We start from the raw sequence: 6,775 nt of genomic DNA, 5'->3' as shown, positions 1-6,775 counted from the left end.
AGAGGACAAAGACAGAGTGTTTGAAGGGGGGCCTTATTTCTATGCTGCGGCAGGTCTCTACATGTGGCCATGGATGATGAACTTTGTACCTGAACGTGAAACATTTACATCTGTACCGGTTTGGATCAGACTATACTCTCTACCTCTGGATTACTGGCTCCCAGAATCTTTGAAAACTATTGGCAACAAGCTAGGGCATTCTCTAAAGATATCAGAGGCAACTCTCAAAGGTAAATACACCTCCTTTGCCTGAATATGTGTGGAAATGGATCTCTTTGGAGCCCTTCCGGAAGCAATAATTTTAGAGGTATATGATGAAGATTGGGTCCAAAAGGTGGACTATGAGCACATACCTTTCAGGTGCCACAAATGTCATGAACACGACCATCTGTTTAGAGACTACCCAACAAACAATATGGAAGGCAATGGGAAAACATCATTGGATAGAGATCTCGAGGGTTTTACCAAGTTTGGGGCCAAAGGGAAAGGGAGTAAATGGCCACACAAGAAAAGTAGTGAAGACAGAAACACAAGACATAATAGTTTCAAAATCCTAGAGGAAATAGAGGAGAAAGTGGAGACGGTCCAAGACAGGGAGAACGTATCCGAGGAGCAGGAAATGGAAGCTGAAATAGAGGATATCATAGTAAACAATCAGCAGAAGGAGGATCCACCAAGCTGCATGGAGATCAGTAAAGACTATGAGATGACTCCAAGTGAGGCAGGAACAGAGGACCAAGAACTACAGGAGATTCTAGATAGGGAAAATCTAGATCTAGAACTTTTTCTGGAACAAGGTAGGAACAAAGGAGTGGACTCCTTGTCGAAATAAGACTATGATCAAGTTCAACAACTCTTTCTATGGAGGGCACAATCAAAGGGAACTGGTGTCAAGAGAAACCATGAAATCTAGGAGCAAAGTGGGGTCAAATTGATGGAGAACTCAACACATATTTCATTAAAATTGGAAATATTTTATTACAAGGACATCACTAGAACTGAGATTTTTGGTTATTTTGAAATTCTAGATCCACTATTTACTTCCAAATTTAATGAAATATGTGTTACAGGAACAATCTCCAAAGAACTCAAGAAGAAAAAGAGGAAGGAAAAGACAGAATGAACTGCTAAACGAATGTGGAAAATTACTGATTAACTCATGTAAGATGAAAGATCTTACGAACTATTCCTTTACTAACCTTTCTTAATGAAGCTTACAACATGGAAAATTAGAGGTTTAGGTAGTAAAAGGAAACAAAGGAATCTGAGTAACATAATTAAAGAAGAAAAACCAGACATGGTCTTTATACAGGAGACTAAATGTTCAATGGAGAAAATAAGAGAAATTCATAATAAATGGTTAATCAAGTATGAGTATTTAGAGGTCAAGGCAAATATCTCGGCAGGTGGGATTCTTACACTATGGGATCCACAGAAATTTGGAATCTTGGATGTTGAATCATCCAGGAACTATCTATCTATGGTTTGTAGTCTAGTAGGTGATCAGGAAACATATATGATAACAAATGTTTATGGACCCCAGAAGCAAGTAGATAAACTCAAGCTTCTTACCTCCATCGAAAATCTAATAACACGATATCCCAATATGCCTTAGATAGTTGCAGGTGATTTAAATATGATAAGATCTCTTTCGGAAGAAAAAGGAGGCACTGTTGGGTTGTGTTATATTCTTTCCACGACTAACCCATGCAGGTTGGGTGAACCTACCTATGGTTTTCGGTCCATGGTTTTGGACGTGATGGTTTTTGGTCCATGGTATTGGATGCTTCGGCATGTATAAATATGTATTGTAACATTGAAAGGAATATATTGAAAAATCAAGCTGGTAGTCCTGGTTTTGGGATCCAGGGGAAAATCTCTGTGCATATGTGTTTTATGTGTTATGCTCTCGCATTGTTTATTTTTCTGTGATTTAGAATTCGTATGTGGGTAATTTCTGTACGAGGTTAAATCCTACAGGCACTAGACAGTTAGACAGAGATTTTGAAGCCTTCCAAAATTTCATCATGAACATGGGACTAGTGGACACCGAGACCATAAATGGAACCTTCATGCGGAACAACAAAAGGGGAGAGGTATTGCAAGTTGCTTCAAAACTTGATAGATTTATCGTCTCTGAAGATCTCCTCCTCACAAGACTAGCCATCACAACATCCATTTTGCCCTTTGGAGGTTCGGATCATTGGCCAGTTCAGACAGAAGCTACCTTTATGTGCACTCCAAGGAACAGGCCCTTGAGATTTGAGAATGCTTGCTCTCACACCCCAAATTCACCAGTAACATTGACAAATGGTGGAAAGAGGATCTGAATATTCAGGGCACTAAAATGTACATGCTACAGTAGAGACTGAAATATATTAAATCCAAACTTAAAGCTTGGAACAAAAAGGAATTTGGGGATATCCTCAAGGCTAGAATTGAGACTGAACAAAAACTACAGGAAATCAATCAGATCAATATCAGAGAGAGCTTCAATGAAGGGAGGAAAATGCTAACTAATTCTTTGTAGGAAGAATGGGAGGATTGATGCTTACAAGAGGAAACTTACTGGAGACAGAAGTCCAGGATTCAATGGATCAAAGAGGGAGAAAGAAATACTAAGTTCTTCCACAAATCCACTATGGCCCATAGAGCACATAATAGAATCACTAAGATTAAGGATTCTCAGGGTGTTGAGCTTGTCTCCCACAAGGACATGGAAGCAAATCTAGTACAACACTTCTCTAATATTGCAAAGGAGCCAATGGAGGATAGATCTAGGTTCATCAATCAGTTCACCCAGTATATCCCCAAGTTAGTCACTAGAGAGGACAACCACAATCTCAACAGGCCAGTCTCAAAAGAGGAGGTCAGTGAGGTGATCAAGGAAATGCAAAGTGGTAAAGCACCAGGCCCGAATGGATTCAATGTTGATTTCTTCAAAGCCTGTTGGGATACAGTCAAAACGGATATCTTTGAAGTTGTGGAAGACTCGAGAAAATATAAAAAGGCTTTGAAAGCACCGAATGCTTCCTTCATAGCTTTAATCCCCAAAAAGGACAATGTTATGACTCTGGATGGATTTAGACCCATAGCCTTATGTAATGTGGTGTATAAAATCATCTCCAAAGTGGTAGCCAAAAGACTCAAGCCCCTACTACCTTCCCTCATCTCGGAAGAGCAAACAGGCTATGTGGAAGGACGACAAATTCTCAACAACATCATCTAAGCACATGAGGTGGTACACTCTCTCAAAAGAAACAAGCAAGCAGGCATGATTATTCAGTTGGACATTGTGAAAGCCTATGACAGACTCAGTTTGTCTTATATCAGAGCTACTCTGAAAGCATATGGCTTTGACCAAAATTCGATTAGGTGGGTTATGGCACTAGTCACCACGTCCATCTTTTCCATTCTGCTTAATGGAGCCCCTTCAAATACATTCACTCCTTCCAGAGGGTTCAGACAAGGTGATCCACTCTCCCCTTTCCTCTTTGTCCTCATGATGGAAGGGCTAGGTAGGGCAATCAAAAGGGCAAATGTTGAAGGTCGAATTCAGGGGATCAAGCTTACCCCGGATGGAGAAGCTAATACTCATCAACAATTTTTGGATGATACTATGCTGCAAGGCATACCCATAGTCAAGGAAGCAAAGGCAATCAAAGATATCTTAAACGACTTTGCTATGGCAGCAGGCACAGAGGTAAGCCAAAACAAGTCCAAAGTTTTTTTTCTTTAACACTAATATTTCTATACAAAGAAACATTACTAGAATTCTGGGTTTTCAAAGAGATCAGTTGCCTTCCAAATATCTTGGCATTCCTCTTACTGATAAACCTCTCAGCAAGAAAATTTTGGAACCAATTTTAAATAAACTTCAGGACAAAATCAACAAATGGACATGCATATCTTTAAACTTAGTAGGGTGAATTGTGCTCACACAGGCGGTCTTGCAAGCCATTCCCATTTTCATGTTTGCAGCTATCCCTGCTCCTCAAGGTATTAAGCAGAAGATAAGGAACATTCAAATGGACTTTCTATGGGGCATAGGGGAAGAGAAAAAAAGGTGGGCCTTAGTTGCCTGGGACGAGCTTTGCAAGCCCAAAAGCCATGGTGGCTTGGGGTTGCATGATCTGGAAACTCTCAGCAAGGTTTCGGGAGCTAAGCTATGGTGGCAATGGATCAAGGAGCTGAATGCCCTCTGGGCCAAGCTTTGGAAACAAAGTACGCCAAGCACTGGCAGGAAAAGGATCTTATTAGGATGATGGAACAAAACAGAGGATCACACATATGGAACCTTGCTTGGGAGAACAAAAGCATTGTTCAGCAGCATTATTTCTGGGAAATCCGAGTAGGGGACGAAGCTCGATTTTGGGAGGACAGTTGGCAACAGGAACCCATCCTCAATAGGATTGACCTGGCAACCCTCAAGAGACACACAGATAGTAAAGGCCTAGTAATGGTAAAATATTTCTGGGACCAGGGAAGGAACAACGAAAAATGGAGGAAGTGGAAGGAACTAAGTTACAGTGATGAGAATCCTTTGAATCCCATGGCAGAGGCTCTCACCTTGGACTTAAAGCATAGATGGATTCTGGTGTCCTCCTCACACAACCAATTAAGATGGGGGAAGAAAAATGAAGGTAACTTTAATCTCAAAGAGGCTAAACAAGCAATCACAGGATTCAATTGTGTTAATGTTGATAAAGTCTGGCAGGAACTTTGGCAAACTCCTCACTGGATGAAAATTAAGCTATTCATTTGGCTTGTGCATCAAAGGAAGATCCTAACTTGGGACAACCTCCTAAAAAAAGGTTTCATTGGCCCTTCCAAATGTCACCTATGTGGCTCTCATGAGGAAACGATTGAGCACCTGCTCAACCACTGCTCTTTTTCTACTAAGGTCTAGGACTGGGTGGCCTCAAGCTTCCAACAAACTGACAGGGACAGTCTCAGCATATCCAACACTCTGACAAACTGGAGGAAGAACTTCTCAGAGAATGAGATCATCAACAAATCTTGGATGCTAGTACCTGGCTTCGTTATCTGGAATGTTTGGAAAGAATGCAATAGGAGGATCTTCACAAATAAAGCCAGCGAACCCTAGCATATAATTAATCAAATTCTAATTCAGCTTAAAGAAATAGTCAAGAGCCTTTTGAGGTCAATTCCCTCGAATCCTCCTCTGCCTCACGAGGAGATTATTATTCTTAATTTAGGTCTTCAATCCACCAATCCTCATGGAATAAGGAAGGAATTGAGTACCATTAGCACAGGGGCCAGTAGATGGCAGCTCCCTCCTCACGGCTTCCTCAAAGTAAACATTGATGGAGCTTCTAAGGGAAATCTAGGGGAAGCTGGCTTTGGGGGTGCTATAAGAGATGCTCAGGGGCACACAAAATACATCTTCCATGGCCACTAGGAAAAGGGTACCAACAACATGGCTGAACTTCTAGCTTTAGACCAATGCTTGGAAGTCCTGGTGGAGGCAAATTTACAAAATGTTATCATTGAAGCAGATTCAGATTTAATCATTAGAGCAGCCAAAAAGATTCACAATGGAACTTCACAGGATAAAGTGTTGAAGCACTGGAAGTTGCTGCAGGTTTTTCAACAAACCCACTCTCACTTGCAAACCCTGAAAACAATCAGATTTGTTCATGTCAAAAGAAAGGAAAATATGCTTGCAGATCGGTTGGCCAACAAAGGTGTGGCCAATAAGGATAGGGATTCTCGGTGTGCATGGGAATTGTTACTTGAAGGGAAACTACGAGAGGACTGTATCATCCTGGCAACCAAAGATTGGGATTTATGGATGAATAGTGCTGATTGAAGGGATCCGACAACCTAATTTGTCTACTATTTTGGGATATGGATGCTCTTCACAATTTAGTTAATTTAGGATGAATAATGTAGGTTTCAAGTCGGGCAATGAAGCAGATCAGACAGCCTGGGTGTCTTTGGCTCAGCGGGTTTCTGTTGGCGACTCCAGGCGAAAGGCTCAGCAAGGCCCTCGAGATTGTTTTGGCATTTTCGCACAACCAAGCACTCAATACCACAAGTGGTATTTCGCACGGGACTTAGTTGGAATTTGGGATTTGGGTAGGTGGATGTGATTCCACCCAGCATATAACACGTGGCATCGAGAGGTGAGAGAAAACCACTCTCATCGCGTGGTTAACCTCTGTGCTTCTGGTCTGTGCGATATCCCTGATGACCATTGGATCAAGATTATGTATTCAACGGTTGAGATGAGTCGTGCTTGTTGCCTTAGGGTTCCAAACCTGTTGATCTTTATTGGACCCAGTTTAGAGCTGCGGTTGGGTTCGTGTGCTAGGGGCAGTAGGGTCCACTTTGGGTTCCTGTATGGACCCCGGACTTTCCGCGAAACCATGAACACAAAACCTTGTGTGGTATATTGCGCGGGACATGGCTGGTATCTGGTTTTGTGGAAGGTGCATGCGATTCCACTCAGGGGGTAACACGTGACATTTAGAGGTGAGAGGAAACCACTCTCATCGCGCGACTAACCTCAGTTCTTCTCATTCGCATGATATCCCTGTTGGCCGTTGGATCGAGACTTTGCTTTCAACTGCTAAGATTGGTTGTGCTGGTTGCCCGATTGTGGGTCCCTTTACTTGTTGACCATTGGATTGGGGTTTTGTTTTCAAAGGCGAGGATTGGTTTCTGCTTGGTGCCGGAGGGTTTGAACCTAGTTTGTTTTGTGAATCTTTTACTGTTGCCATCGAGTCTGTCTGATGAATGTAGTAGGAAC

This window comes from Pinus tabuliformis, chromosome 6, assembly GCF_031772625.1.
Source record: "Pinus tabuliformis cultivar Carrire ecotype Pingquan chromosome 6, CPIR1, whole genome shotgun sequence".
In the NCBI taxonomy this organism is placed as follows: Eukaryota; Viridiplantae; Streptophyta; class Pinopsida; order Pinales; family Pinaceae; genus Pinus; species Pinus tabuliformis.
This window is presented reverse-complemented; position numbering follows the sequence as displayed.